Source organism: Hyaena hyaena, unplaced genomic scaffold (assembly GCF_003009895.1).
Source record: "Hyaena hyaena isolate Hyena2069 unplaced genomic scaffold, ASM300989v1 scaffold_133, whole genome shotgun sequence".
NCBI classification, from domain to species: Eukaryota; Metazoa; Chordata; class Mammalia; order Carnivora; family Hyaenidae; genus Hyaena; species Hyaena hyaena.
Window position 1 is genome coordinate 3,253,194 of NW_024080765.1, and position 16,138 is coordinate 3,269,331.

A 16,138-nucleotide genomic window follows, 5' to 3' on the forward strand; every position below is an offset into this window, starting at 1 on the left:
CCGTTACCGCCGGCTCCAGTACCAGGCCTCTTGGCCGTGAGGTCACAGCAAACACTGAGTCTGTGTGGAGCCCAAGTGAGGAGCTTTGATGTTACTGGAGGTTCGAGGGCTTGGGGGTGGCTGCAGCACCCTTCCTTCTCAGCATCTTTTGACTTGTTTTGGTCCCAGTACAGCTTTCCCAACAACGTGCAGCTCACAGGATCATACCTCATCCTGCCTACCTCTCCGTTCTGTGCCCGCGTCCCTGCTTGGCTGCGTCAGTCCCACACCGGCCTCCGTCAGCTCTTCCGATGCCCTTCTGTGCCTCGTGGCCTTGTTATGCACTGCCCTGTATTTGGCATATTCTTATGCAATGTGACTAAGACTTCTCAGTTTTGGGGTCTCCGCCTTACCTGAAACTCAACCTAAATTACACTTTCCCCTGCCTTGTGGGCTCATTCATATAGCATCTAATACTTTCCCTCATAACCGTTATCACAAGCCGAAATTGCTTGAAATGTGTTAGTTGCTTAATATGGGTTTTCTTCCCGAATAAACCCGAAACCATGAGTGCAGGGGCCATGCCTACTTGGTTTACTTTATGCTTCATGTGATTAACATGGCTGGGAAAATTAATCATTCAGTACGCATGTGTTGAATGAACAAACCAATGTTCTCAGTCTGAAAACCTTGGGGAGTAACTTAGACTGTACTGGGATAAAGTAGCTATTGCTACCAGAGATTCAATCACAAGTCTGGGCAAGGACAGCCTGCTGTGGGTCTGTGCCTCACACGCTGGCTGTAACCCAAGAGCTGGGCACTTCTCAGGTTGTGCTCAGAAATCACGCCCATACGACTATTTGCCCAAACAGCAAAGTGTTAAAGAAAGGAAAAAACAACTCCTTATAATCTTACTATCATTTAACAATGTGAACATGTTACACCTTGAGACTGCTTTCAATCTATGTGGAACATAGCTTGAGCTGACACTGCATGTGCAATTTCTGATCCCGTTCTTATGTCTATAACATTTTAGCAGAAGCAGTTTGCATCGTCACATGTATTGTAAAGAATCTACCCTTGGAGGTTAGCAGTCAACTCAACAAACAAGAATTGAGGCCCTTCTTTTCATGGGTACCAAGGACATGATCATTAGATTATGAATGACTATCCCTGCTCAGAAATAGTGAAAAATATCAGTATATTTCAGATAAGTAACTAAAAGACTGAAGTAGCTTATGGGACATACTCTTGCTGGTGTTCTATATAACTCAGGAAATGACTCCTCACTCTTATGATCCTTACTTGCTGGCCAGCTGTAATCATTTCATGACTATGTAACTACTGATTTTTATCCATCTAGCTATCTAGCTATCAAGAGTGTGTGTGCATGCACGAGCTGGGGAGGGACAGAGAGAGACAGAGACAGAGAGAGAAAGAGAGAGAAAATCCCAAGCAGGGCTTGAACTCATGAACCTGTGAGATCATGACCTGAGATGAAATCATGACTCAGTCGCTTAGCCAACTGAGCCACTCAGGTGCTCCTACAGATGTATTTCAAGTCACAAAACTGAACGAACTCACTTGGGGATAAGACGAAGATGGGTAAGAGAAGGCAGCAAAGGAGAGATCCCTGAGACAGCTCAACAGTCTTGTTCAGGAGGAAAAGGGGCCACTCAGGAGGAAATCCAGTCATAGAAGCTGGTAACTGTCAAATCCTGCTGGGAGACCGAGCTGAGATACAAGAAGATAAGAGATTTACAGAGAACTGATTACAGAGAACTGATTTGGCAAGATGGAGATTGCTAATGATGTTGGGGAGAGTCATTTCACCAATGAGGTAGGAACCACAGTCTGAATGAGGTGAGCTGAAGAAGAAACAGGAGGTACAGAAATGCACTTTTACTCTGATGATGAAGAAATGGGGTCATAGATGGACAAATTTTTTGTGTGGTTGTTTTTAAAACATTATTAATGAGTGTTCATATGATAATCATCTAAAAGAGGCAGAAACACATTAACAAGAGAAAGGATAAAAACCAGATGGTCATTTCATCAGATGCAGAAAAAATATTTGATGAAGTATAATATGCATTGATGATAAAAACTCTCAACAAAGTAGGTTAGGGAGAACACATCTCAACATAATAAAAGGTCATATATGAAAAAACTACAGCTAGCATCATTCAGGAACAAGACAGGATGTCCACTCACCACTTTTATTTAACATAGTACTGGAAGTCCTAGCCAGAGCAATCAGATGAGAAAAAGAAGTAAAAGGCTTCCAAGCTGATAAGAAGAAAGTAAAACATTCCGTTTGCAGACGATATGATGCTCTGCATAGAAAACCCTACAGACCGCCAAAAAACTACTAGAACTGATAAATGAATTCAGTAAAATTGCAGTATATAAGATCAATATAAAGAAATCTGTCACATTTTTATACACTAATAAAGAAGCAGCAGAAAGAGAAATTTCTTAGAAAACAATCCCATTTACAACTGCGCCAAAAATAGTAAGATACCTGGTGAAGGAGAGGGGCAGAGGGAGAGAGAGAATCGTAAGCAGGCTCCACATCCAGCACCAGAGCTCAGGACTCTGGGCTCGATCTCAGAACCATGAGATCAAGACCTGAACCAAAATCAAGAGTCAGATGCTTAACTGACTGAGCTACCCAGACATCCCTACTGTTCCATTTTTTAAAGTGATGTGCTAGAATAATACTAAAGAACCTATTTGGTTATGGGCGGGCTTCAAGTTTTCAAGCTTACTGTTTTTCTCCGCTTCATTCTGAAACTAGACACCTACACCATGCTGAAAATATTCATTTAAATATGAATTACCTGATTTCTCCCTCTCCCTCTCCTTTCCTTCTTTCCCTTCCTCCATCAACAAAGGCACTGTTTTTGGTGCCGAAGCTATGGAGCAGAATTCCACAGGTCTAGGGCCTTGTCTCATGTTTAGTTGATGCGTATGCATACCGTATGAGTTTCCTGTTGCTGTTGTGACAAATTACTACAAACCTATAGTGGCTTAAAAGAATACAAATTAATTGTATTACAGTTCTTGTTGCCAGAAATCCAAAATGAGTCTTACGGCTCAATCAGGTATCAGATGGACAGATTCTTTTTGGAGGATCCAGAGGAGAATCCATTCCTTGCTTTTTCCAGTTTTTAGAGATTGGCTCTCCTTGGCCTTTCAACAGTCTTAAATCTCTCTGGAAAAAAGAATTAAGTCTCTTGGCTACATTACAACAATCTCTGCTTCTGTGGTGACATTGCCTTCTCTTCTACTGTAGTCAAACCTCCCTCTACCTCCCTCTTAAAAAGAGACTTGGGATTACATTTAAGACCCACCCAAACTGTCCAAAATAATCATCCCATCGCAATATCCTTAATTTAATCACATGTGCAAAGTCCCTTTTGTCATAGAAAGTAACATTCACAGATTCCAGAGATTAGGACATGAGTATCCCAGGCCATTATTCAGCCTGGGTCAAGGTGCTTCAGACCACAAATCTTCAATCCAAGTTCTAAACTCTCTATTTTAAACTTTAAGAAGTTTTCTAGTAAGCAATCAACCTAGTTCTCCAATACTGAATAAGGAATACTTTTATCAAGGAAGATATCAAATACTCCCTGCCCACCAAAAATGAAAAACCCAACAATCTTCATATTTCCAGAGCTCATTATCATCTTTAGACTTTCCTAATAAAGGTACTTATTATTAGTCTAACAAAAATATTAGCTGGTAAAGTTCTTTAAAAAATTTTTTAAAAATATTTATTATTTTCAGAGAGACAGAGCACAAGCAGGGGAAAGGCAGAGAGAGAGAGGGACACACAGAATACCTAGAAGGCTCCAAGCTCTGAGCTGTCAGCACAGATCCAGACATGAGGCTTAAACCCATAACCCTGCAGGATCATGACCCGAGCTGAAGTCAGCTGCTTAACCAAGGGAGCCACTCAGACACTCCTCTGGCTGGTAAAAGATCTTAATGAGAGATACCTTGTTAATAAAGAGATTAAGTGAACCATTTACCTCTCCTCCTATTTCAATAGTGCATTAAAAGTTTATGATCACTAAAGTTCAGTTCCTATCAAACCATTACTAATCCCATGTGGGTAGAGGCCAAATTAGTGACTCACTCTCAGAATGTATTTCATACAACTTACCCATGATGCTCCTTATCTGCATTAAGAATATCTGCTCAATAAAAACTGCCAGGAATTTATTATAAAATTAATAATTTCAGAAGAAATTAGAATATACCTGACCAAGGACAACACAGATACACTATTCCCTTTTGAAAAAGTTTTTTTTTAATTTTTTTATTTTAAATTAAAAAAGATTTTTTTAATGTTTTATTTATTTCTGAGAGAGCGAGAGAGCGAGAGAGGCAGAGAGACAGTGTGAGCAGGGGAGGGCCAGAGAGAGAGGGAGACAGAATTGGAAACAGTCTTCAGAGCCTGGAAATTCATTCTTTATATAACATATTTGGCATAGAACCATTTACCCTTTGAAATCTCTTTTTGATAGCAGTTTCTCAGTTGATTCCTTTGGCCTCAGTATGAAATAGAAAATGAACTGTCAGCACAAAGCCTGATGTGGGGCTTGAACCCACGAACGGTGAGATCATGACCTGAGCCGAAGTCAGACGCTTAACTGACTGAGCCACCCAGGCGTCCCTGAAAAAGATTTTTTTTTTTTTTAAAGACTATTTAGATTTATTACCAGGCACAAATAACAATATTGGTATATTTTTCCAGCCATTTAAAGCACAGGTATTATCAATAGTATTTAATGCTCCAGAGTATGGAAAAAGCTTTCAAATCCTCCTCAGAGAGCTAGTTTAACATCAATAAAGTCCTAACAAAGAAAGGCTAAGGGATATGTAGTTTAACTGATCTGTCATGTGAAGACAGTACAAAAATTCTAAATAAAATATGTTACCATATAGACCCAGCATATTAAAAGAATAAGCCAAAGTGACCAAGTGGGACTCAACCAGATATTGTTAAGAATAGCTTTATATTTTAAGAAGTCAATAATACTTCAAATTAATAGAAAATAATTGTATTATCTTAAAAAGGCTATACTATTTGATAAAATTCAAAGTCTGCTGCTCATAAAAGCCTTAATAAAGTAGAAATTTATTGGTACTCACTTAATACAGAAACTGGCCACCTTATAGCCAAAACCCTAAAAATATCATTGTGCTTCATGATAAAATGAAAGCATTTCCATTAATGCTTTTTTCAGGAATAAAGAATGTCCACTATCACCACTTTAGCATTGTTCTAGAAGTAGTAGCATCTGATGACACCAGAAAGAGAAATAAGGAGTAAATGATCATTATTAACTGATAATACGATTTCATACTGAGGCCAAAGGAATCAACTGAGAAACTGCTATCAAAAAGAGATTCCAAAGGGTAAATGGTTCTATGCCAAATACGTTATATAACGAATGAATTTCTTTTCAAATAACCAGTTAGAATGTATTTTAGAAGAAGGGGCCAAAGCAATTAAATGGGGGAAATGACAATCTTTTCAACAAATGGTCCTAGAACAAATGCATAAACTTTAGGAGAAAAGAACCTCTACTCACTTCTTACTCTGTGCCAAAAAAAGAATTTGATATGTATGATAGATTCAAATGTAAAGCTAACACATAAAGTCTTCAGAAAACAGGAAAATACATTTGAGACTCTGAGGGAGAAAAGATCTCTTAGAGAGGACACAAAAAATATGACGTTTTAAAAATTGGACTGTCAAAACTAAAATCCTCTACTCATCAAAAGGGATTGATAAGAAAATTAAAAGGTAAGCCACAGGCTGGGAGAAAATATTCACAACATATTTATCTGTCAAAGGACTCGCATCCAGAATATATAAATAACTAACAGATTAATAATACAAATATAAGCAACCCAGGGGCACCTGCGTGACTCAGTCGGTTAAGGCTCCGACTTCGGCTCTGGTCATGATCTTGCAGCTCATGAGTTCAAGCCCCGCACTGGGCTCTGCTGATAGCTCAGTACGTGGAGCCTGCTTCAGATTCTGTGTCTCCCCTGCCCGCCCCACTGCTTGTGCTCTGTCTCTCTCAAAAATAACAAACATTAAAAAATACATATATAAATAACCCCCAAAAAGCTGGGCATAATACTTGACCTTCATCAACACTTCATAAAAGATATTTCTTTGGCCAAAGTTCATAAAAAGTTGCTCAACATCAGAGAGAAATTCAAATTAAAGTCACAAGGATACACTACTTTAGGCCCATGACAACAGCTAAAATTAAACAGTCCACACTGAACGTAGGAAAGGATGTTGAACTTTCAGAACTCTCGTGTCTTGCGAGTGGGAGTATAAAAATGGTACAATCATTTTGAAAAAACGGCCATTTCTCAAAACGCTAAGACATAACATACACCCCATAACCCAGAGTTCTACTCCTACATTTTACTTAAGTGCTATGAAAACATCTGTCCACAAAAAGACTTGTGTAAGTTTGTTCATAGTTTTATTCACAGCAGCCCCAAACTGGAAACCAAGTGTGTAACAACGCACAGAGAGAGTGAAAGAAAAGACTCAATTCACACCAGTACTCACAAAGAGCAGTAACAAAGAATGAAATTAATGCAAACTTGTGTACGATACACATGAAGACAATTTAGTAATGTACTTAGGTAACTTTATAAAGGGTGACTCAAATAAATGAAGATAGATCTTGTTTTGGGGGCAAGAAGATTCTACACTGGTAAAGGCACAAAATCTTGATAATAAAAGACTATTAATTTTTAAAATATAAAAATGCATTCACAATAAAAAAAAACACTACCACAGAATCAACAGACCAAGGACCTGATTTAGGAGTCATCTGATCCATCTCCTAGAGTTTTCTTTACCCTTAAATTTGTGAAGGTAATTTTTTTTAAGTTTATTTATTTTGAGAGAGAAAGTAGAGAGAGTGCAAGCAGCCGAAGGGCAGAGAGCGGGAGAGAGAGGATCCCAAGCTATCAGCGCAGAACCCGACAAGGGGCTCACACTCAGGAACCGTGAGATCATGATCTGAGCCAAAACCAAGAGTTGGTCGCTTATTAACCAACTGAGCCACCCACATGTCCCTGTGAAGGTAGTTTCTGATGTTGAAAACTGGCTTTAACTTTTTCTTTAAAAGCAGTTTGGTTTATATACAATAAAATCATCCTTTCAATGAGTTTAATGGTCACATGACCACTAGCACAGTCAAGATATCTAACATTTCCATAACCCCTAAAAGGTTCCTCTGACCCCCTTGCAGTCATTATCCCCTCATGACCCCATCCCTTGCAGCCACTGATCCAATTTCAGTTCCTAGTGCCTTTTCCAGAACGTTATGTAAATGGATCATATTGTATGTAGCTTGTTGTGCCTGATTTCTTTTACTCAGCTATGGCTTCTGAGATATACCCATATTGTTACATGTACCAGTAGTACATATATCTTTTTTTTAATGTTGGATGGTATTCAACTGTCTGGAAATAGCACAGTTTATTCATCTATTCACATTTATTTGGGTTGTTTCTGTTTAAAAAATGTTAAAGATGAAGAAGCTGTACACATTCATATACAAGTCTGTGTGTGTGTATGTGTGTGTTTTTATACATATATACACACATATACATACATACAACCCCGCCCACACTTCTCTTGGGTAAATACCTCGGAGTGGGATGGCTAATAGGCATGGTAAGTTTGTTTAAATATGTTTTCCAAGTACTGTATCTTTCTGCATTTCCAATAACAAGTATGCAGTTTCTAACTGCTTTACACCCAGGCACTGTCATCGTCTTAATTTTAGGCAGTCTAGTGATAAGCATTAGTATTTCACTGTGGTTATAATCTGCACTTTCCTAATAACTAATCATATTAAGCATCTTTTCATGTGGTTATCTGCCATCTATATGTTTTTGGTGTTCAAATCTTTTGCCCATTAAAAAAATTTTTTTAAGTGAGTTTTAAGTTCTTTATATTTTCTGGAACAAAATCTTTTAACAGAAAATATTTTTTCCTAGTCTGTGGTGTATCTTTTCATTTTCTTTACATGTTTTTTGAAGAGAAGCTTTTATTTTGATGAAGTCCAATTTATCATAGTTTTGTTTCATTCTTTCGGAATTCCAATAAATCTTTGACAAAGTTTAAGTAGCAAAGAAACTATTGTTTTTAATATTTATAAACAAAACCTTACTAATTAGTCATTATTAAAAAGAGAAGGCTGAAGAAAGTCCAGGCAAAATATTATAATAGTAGTTGACACCCTACACTTAGGAGGTCTTCCTTCATTTTAAAGAATACGATTAGGCTCATATGAGCAGCATTGAAAGTTAGAAAGTCCCTGAAGCACAGTTTTATTTCTGAGATAGAACAACATAATATTTTCCAATTATTCAAGCTACACTGAATAAGGAGAACACAAAAATATAATAAAGACTGAACCAAGGAAAGTAGTACTATTTTAAGGTTACAGTAGCTGGAAACTGCTTAAAGATGGCTTAACATTTTGCCTTGTCTGAATAGTAAAAGTTATTTACATGACTTGCAGACATGTTGTCAAATATCAAAGCACAAACTTAAAATCACAGAGGCTTGAATTACTTGGTGTCAGCTTGTTTGTAAAGCCAATGTTAACATGAATAAAACAGCATTATGTATGATCATCTTTTTATTTATTTATTTTAAATGTTTCTTTTTGAGACAGAGAGTATGTGCACATGAGCAGGGGAGGGGCAGACAGACAGATGGGGACAGAGGATCTGAAGCAGGCTCTGTGTTAAAAGCAGACAGCCCGAACTTCGAGATCATGACCTGAGCGGAAGTCAGACGCTTTACCTAGAGTCACCCAGGCGCCCCTCGGCATCTTTTTAGAAGATCCTACCTTTATGCAGCATATATTCAGCCCCCATTCAGGGCAAAATTACTAACAGCAGCACAAAGGTAAAACCCTTGCCACAGTTAAAACTAACAAGAATTTTCTAGAATAAATGAGGAAGTGATGGCTAAGCGGAGACTTGAAAGACAAAGCATTAGTAGACCAGGTGAACCTGGGAGCGATGGTTGGAGATAAAGCTGTAAGAAGTGAAAAGGGCCAGAAACAGAACCTTAAGTGCCAGGAATTTAATGATTTTTGTCCTCAAAGCAGTGGAGAGCCACCAGGAGCTTTTAAGTGCGAGGCTATGACTCCGAAAGCAGGGGGAACAGCTGGAAGGTACAGGGCTATGGTGACTTGAGTGTGGACTAGGGAGAAGGTGTTGATGAATTTAAGAGACATTAAGGGAAAAGACTCAACCTATCTGGGGACCTATTAGGTGTGTGGGGTGAAGGAAAGGGGAAGTTCACGCCAAATTACCCAACTCTCTGGCTAGACTGGATGGACATGGGTAAGGAAAAGAAGGAGCAGATTTTTGTGGGGGTAAGGGTAGGTGGTGAGAAGAGTTCATGCAAGGAAATGATGGAAATCAATATTGATCTTTTAATAGTTCAAAATAATTTAAAACTAGAATCTAAGTGTGTATAGCTGAAATATAAGAGGTTTTCCTCACTCCGGCCCCAGGGTTTTGTTAGCAGGTTATGACTTGACTTTAATAATGCTGAGAAATAACAGGGTGGAACTCAAAAGGTAGAAGAATAAAAAACCTGTAAGCTACTATCTACAGCTATTTTAACATTTGTGTTTTAACCCCTAAATGTGTTTTTAAAATAAGATTATGTACTTTAGGAAAACATTAAATTGTTAACACTTACAAAGAACACACATTTGCTTCTATATTCTTATGCTAACTCGGGAAGGGTAAATAATAGATAGTAATCATTTGAATTGTGAAACATGCGAATACGTTCCTTAATTGAATAATACATTCTTATTTTCTGAATTTACCAGCTACAAAACTGGATGAATAAATAATACTCAGAGCCTGGATGCTTAACAGATCTAATAAAAAAGTATAATTTGGGTAAGTTATTATCTACTTTAGGTTCTACTGTGTAGGAGTTATAAATTAAGTGTATATATGTTAGAGTTTCTTCTTGATATATTCATGAACTTCATATTGTCTATGAATGCTTGGCTAATTAAAAAAAATGCAACCAGAAAAAAATAATTGAACTAATCATGTCTGAATTATTCAGCTTAAATATTATTCAACTCAAGAAGGCTTATATCAAACCTAGACATTAGAAGAAATACTGATAAAACGTTTAACAGTAAATGGTCATTAGCACATAAAATATATATTTTTAAGTATTTATTTATTTTGAGAGAGAGAGAGTGCACGCCTGTGTGCAAATGGTTGGGGGCAGGGAGAGGGAGAGAGAATCCCAAGCAGGCTCTATGCTGCCATCACAGAACCTGACATGGGGCCCAAAACCAAAGGCTGTGGTATCGTGACCTGATGATCAAGAGTTGGGCGCTTGACTGACTGAGCCACCCAGGCGCCCCACTAGCACATGAAATATTTTGAAGAAATCGAAGTTTACATGAAGACCATATGTTAAATTCCACTTTTTAATGCATGTTTCATTATAAGTTAGCTTTCTCTCTGTAGTGGCTTCCTGTTTCTTCTTCCTATGCCCATCTTCTGAGTCAACACAGAATTACTGAGAGTCAGGTACTGTGCTGGGCAATGGAGGGCAGGAGTGGGTGGGGATATAGACAAGTCAGACTTCAAGGATCTTACCATCAAGTACAGAGACATGGCGGGGAGGAGGTTAAGTTATAACACAAGTTTGCCTTCTGCATCTCTTTCCACTTAAGTCACACTTGTTTTTCTGTGTTGTTTTTTTACCTCATGGCTATAATTTTTAATGGCTATTTATTACATCATTCTGTACATGTGGAGCAGTTCACTTACTGAGTCCTACAATGTAAGACATGATAGCCATTTAGAATTAGTCAGTGTAACAATTAATGACTGTCTATTTCTATGTTACAATGCTTTTCATGAGGTAGAGTCTAAGAAACAGAAATTGAGTAAATGGACTGTTTAAGGTTTATCAGGCATAATGTCCAACTGCTTTTCAAAAGTTCTGCATAACTGTTCACAACATTCCTATTAGCAATTGGTATTCTTAAAAAAAAAACTGCTAATTATGTATTAGGAAAAATATCTCATTGTTATTTCTAATTCCATCTCTGATTACATGAAGAGGGTGAGTATTTTTCCATGTATTTAGTTATTTTGTGAATTGTTAATTCATAATTGTTAATTCATTTATAATTCCATGTCATCGTGGATGAGGCTTTCTTTCCTCTAGCTTCCCTAGTCCACGACAGCGGGTTTCCTTCGGTGGTGGGGAGACCCACTTCCTATTACAGATCTGGAGAAGTAAAAGACTCCGTGTTCACTGTCATTTTAATGGATAGGTTTCCTTCAACGTTCGCGGGTAAGGAACAGGTTAACAGGATGGATTCTTCTTCAAATATCAAAACAAGGAGAGGTTACCATGTGTCACCTACACTTTCACTGGAACTCCTGATCCTGAGAGTTTAAAAAGAAACTTTTTTTTGAAAGTAGATTTCCAAAATTAGCATGGGAACCAATGTTCTTGCAACACTTGTACGGGTAGGTATACGGGTAGGGTGTCTAGTTAGCTCTTACTATATACAATTATAATACAATGTCCTATCTTCTCTTCTGCTCTCTTCCTACGGACTCAGCCCGAAGTGTCCTCAGTAGTCTACTGCGGGGAAGGACAGACTCCACGTGCAGCATGGGTGTGCTGGCCTGGGGCCTCCTCCACCCTAGTCCGTCCCTCAATGCCGTCTGTTTTCTGTCTTCTAAAACCTGGGAAGTCTCTGCTTTGCTGACGGTCGCTCCATCTGCTCCCATTCTCAGTGCTTATGAGTTTACAAATCTCTGTCTGTCAATTGTATTTTCCTCTGTCACGTCACAGGGAGTTGGGGATACAGAGAAGTCAGTCTGTAGGCTTTCAGTACAAATGAGTTAAAATCCTCAGCTGACTTATTTGAATCCCAAATATTTCAAATTCAGGAACTATGAAATTATCACCTGAAGAATCTAGTTAAAATAAACCTCAGTTTTAAAGAATGTAATTAATTAATCAGTACCAATTTTAGGAAAAAATGGGTTTCCTGACACAAGTGACCAAGTAATCATGAAGAGAAAAGTTAAGATTGGGCAACACCTGGCATAAACAAAGGAGCAGGAGGGAGGCACGAGTGGGAGAAAAGAGGCGGCCTTCACCGGTGCAGAGAAGCGTTCATGTGATTTTTTCCCTAACGTTTTCTTTAGAGCACTGGGACAGCTTAGCTAAAACTAAGAATTTATAAAGGGACATACTGATCGGTCATGCTCTGCAAATTAAGTACTGAAGCTATTTTTATAAATCAGTAACTTAAAGGTAAAGACTAACTTACAGCAATAAAGAGAAATTCCCCTTGTGCCAGCTAACTTCTACGACAGCTCTCTTACAGACCACTCGATGAGCTTCTACTTTGTGGCAATAAGGCTGAATAGGCAATTCTTTTCATTTATTTTTATCTGGGGAGGTGGTCTACAGTAACTTTAACAGAGAAACTAGAGTACAATAAGTCTACATGCCTGGAGCAGATGGTGGTTATCTTTCCAAAGGGTGAAGCCTGAGCCCAGCTGGCAGCACACAAAAGGTTAAAACCAGAGCTCAGGTATCGTATCCTCCTTCCTGGCTCTGCCCTGCATCACCCGCTCGTGACGTGAGATGAGGGGCTCCACGACCGCACTGGATGAAGTAAGAGGTCTAACTGGGCGGAGGTGACATCCCGTCAGGAGACAATCAATCACTGAAGAGGATGCTGAAACCCAGTGCAGTTTTATTTATATATTCTATGCTAGTCTTTGATAAGAAAAGTGAGGGTATGGGATGAGTAGTAAGTAAATTATATACTTCATTCTTCAAGTAAGTCAATCCTATAGGCTGGGGTTGATGGGCAATCAAGCAGCAGAACAGGATGAAAATCCAGGCTAGTTACAGATCTCTGTGCCTCAGGAAAAGAAGAGCAAAAATAAGGGAGAAGAGAGCAACATTAAAATGTCTAAAAGTATTAAAAAGAAAGGTCTTTTTTTTTTTTCTTAAATAAGACAGGAAACAGTATCGTTTATTTTCCTCACTGCAGCGGCAGCAGACTTGCTGGTTTTCATGGAACCCCATTTCTGGAACACAGTCTGTTGATAAGCTTTCTCAGTCACCAGAGGACAAAGAGGGGGCTGGCGGCTCGGGTCGCACTAGGTCTTCGCACAGTGCCTCTTATACGTGCTGTTCTCACGCTGGAGCTACAGAGGCCCCAACACCAAAAGGTGCTTCTGTTAAAGCTTCTGAATTATTGCACTGGCATGACTGGCAGGCTTTTGTGGGCTCTCTTTCTTGTACGTGTACACTCTTCTGGAATACTGCAGTTAGAGGATGAGCAGGAGTTTGGTTTTGAGCCGCAAAGTTTCAGACACCAGCCACAGCCTCTGCCCCATTTCACTACATGTTCTTTTCTGAGAAACACATTCAATGGTTGAGTGTTAAGTACTGTGGTCGAAAGAAATGACTCGCTCACTACCATCCACCCTCTTTCTTCCTCCGTGTGAATCTCACAACCACAGAGGCTGTAGACAGGAAGGTGCTCTCTGTTCCCTCGAACCAGGGAGATGACCTGTGACCGAGTGCACTCCCTAGGGCAAGGCAGTCCACCTTACCTGTGGTGATCCTTTGTCAGGCAGATGGAGAACTCCTTGGTCAGCCTCTCCACCTGATCAGGCTTTAGTCCTGTGAAACCAAACATGCCCATCTGGTCAGGGCTTCCAGCTGTGGGAGAAGCCCTCCTTCTTGAGGCTGGAGACCAGCAAGTCTGCATGCTAATGCTGTGGTCAGCCATGCCTTTTACTTCCTGCGACCAGGGTTTCTGCACGTCAGGGCTGGTCAGGATGGTCGAGGCAATCCGTGCTCCACTGATGGGGGGCTGGAATGCACGAGACAGATCAAGATCCTCAACTGTGACTCCACCCGTTAGGCTTCATCAGCAACTGCCGACTACAGTGGACGCTCACAGGCTCACCAGATAAGCCCATGTTCTTGGCACAGGATTAGCAGAGACGAACATGAACGCCCTGTTCAGTGAAGTGGCGGACAGCCCAGGCCTCCTTGTTGCCATCTTCACTGGCAAAGCCTTGGTAAGTAGGCCATGTCAAAGAATGCGAAGAGATGGTTTCTCTTCTCCACTGTTGCCATATCCTTCCACTGCTCGGGGCGAGGGTCCGCTCCGTGGGGCGGTGGGCACAGGCATGCAGGAGAAGAATGCTTTGCTGGGTCATTTTTGAAATGTCCTCTATAGTGCCTGTGAAGTAAAAGCCGCACATCTTGGGGTTAGAGTACTGATTAACCATGTAGCCGCATGCCAGCGTCCCTGAAGACGTGTATGTGATTTCCTCAGGAGGGTTTCAGCAGAAAGAGCTTGAATAAACTTAAAAAAAAAAAAAAAAAAATCTTTGCAGAAAACCAGCTCCAATCTTCAAGGCCCCAGGTTCAGAAATGGTCTGCATGGTGACATATCAGTTACTTTTCAACGCTTTGTTGTTCTCACTCTGGCCTAGATCTGCAGATGCCTTGCAAAATTCGGCAAGTCTCACAAAGGGCAGGTATTCTTTGTCCAAATATTCTGCAGCAGTCTGGGCCTCTGGCTTCCAGACACTAGGGAGCACAGAAGGCTTTCCATTATCATCTCGGTCGGCACCAACTCCCAGATTCATCTGTTTGCTGTTGGTGTTTCTCCTAAAGGCTCCTGTGGCTCCCAGCAGATGAGATCCGGGGCCCCCTCTCCACACGGGTCCACCAGAAGCCGGCTCTGCCAGAGGCCGAGGCAGTGAGGCCGGGTGGAAGGCGGCGGCGACCCTGGACGGGACGCGGCCAGAGGGCAGCAGGGCCAGGGTAGGTGGTGAGAAGCTGAGTAGAGGGCCAGTTGCCAATTCTTTATAAATAACAGGGAGCCATTAAAAACAGAAAGAAAGAAAACATGAACTAGTAACCTTTGAAACTCTCTCGCTCTTGTGTGTGGAACCACACATTCATCCATTCACATAAAGCTTTTTTTTTTTAAATATTTTTATTTATTTCTAGGAGAGAGACAGCGTGAGCAGGGGAGGGTGAGAGAGAGAGGGAGTCACAGACTCTGAAACAGGCTCCAGGCTCTGAGCTGGCAGTCAGCACAGAGCCCGACGTGGGGCTCGAACCCACGAACCACGAGATCATGACCTAAGCGAAAGTCGGACGCTTAACCGACTAAGCCACCCAGGCGCCCCCCACATAAAGCTTCTGGTATGCACTCTGTGTGGCTTACTGTACACGTATGGCACAGCAAAATGGCAGGAAATATCACTTTTTAAAATTAAAAACCCTAATAATAAATATAGGAAATAGGCTATCTGAACTTATGTTTATTTCTTTGTGTAACTGAAAGGTCTTATTTATTTTTATTTTTATTTAAATTCTACTTAGTTGGGATGTCTGGGTGGCTCAGTTGGTTAAGCGTCCGGACTTCAGCTCAGGTCATGATCTCGCGGTTCATGAGTTCGAGCCCCGCGTCGGGCTCTGTGCTGACAGCTCAGAGCCTGGAGCCTGCTTTGGATTCTGTGTCTCCCCCTCTCTCTGCCCCTCCTCTGCTCCTGCTTTGTTTCTCTCTAAAAGAAATGAACATTAAAAAAAAATGTAAACATACAGTGCAATGCTGGTTTCAGGTGTAGAATTCAGTGATTCATCACTGTTGCACTGTTACATGCAACACTCAGTGCTCATCCTAAGTGCCCTCCTTAATCCCCATCACCCATCGGTTCACCCCCCCTCCATCAACCCTCAGTTTGATCTGTATCTTTAAGAGTCTCTGATGATTTGTTTCTTGCTCTCACTCTTTTTTTTGTCTTCTTTCTCCCCCTCTCCCTTATGTTCATCTGTTTTGTTTCTTAAATTCCACATGAGTGAAAACATAAGGTATTTGTCTTTCTCTGACTTATTTTGCTCAGCATAATATACTTTAGCTCCACCCACATCACTGCAAATGGCAAGATTTCATTCTTATTGGTGGCTGGGTAACATTCCATTACATTCTATTAGCCATCTGGATGTCTTCTTTGGAAAAATGTCTAT

At 40.3% G+C, this 16,138-nt stretch overlaps 1 protein-coding gene and 1 pseudogene across 1 annotated transcript in view; both read right to left on the reverse strand.

The window, feature by feature from the left end:
• RALA (RAS like proto-oncogene A) overlaps window positions 1-16,138 on the reverse strand; it is a 72,354-nt gene that overhangs the window by 18,431 nt on the left and 37,785 nt on the right. The gene's annotated exons all lie outside the window — the stretch shown is intronic.
• The window catches only part of LOC120235590, a 28,882-nt pseudogene continuing 25,263 nt past the window's right edge, over window positions 12,520-16,138 (reverse strand).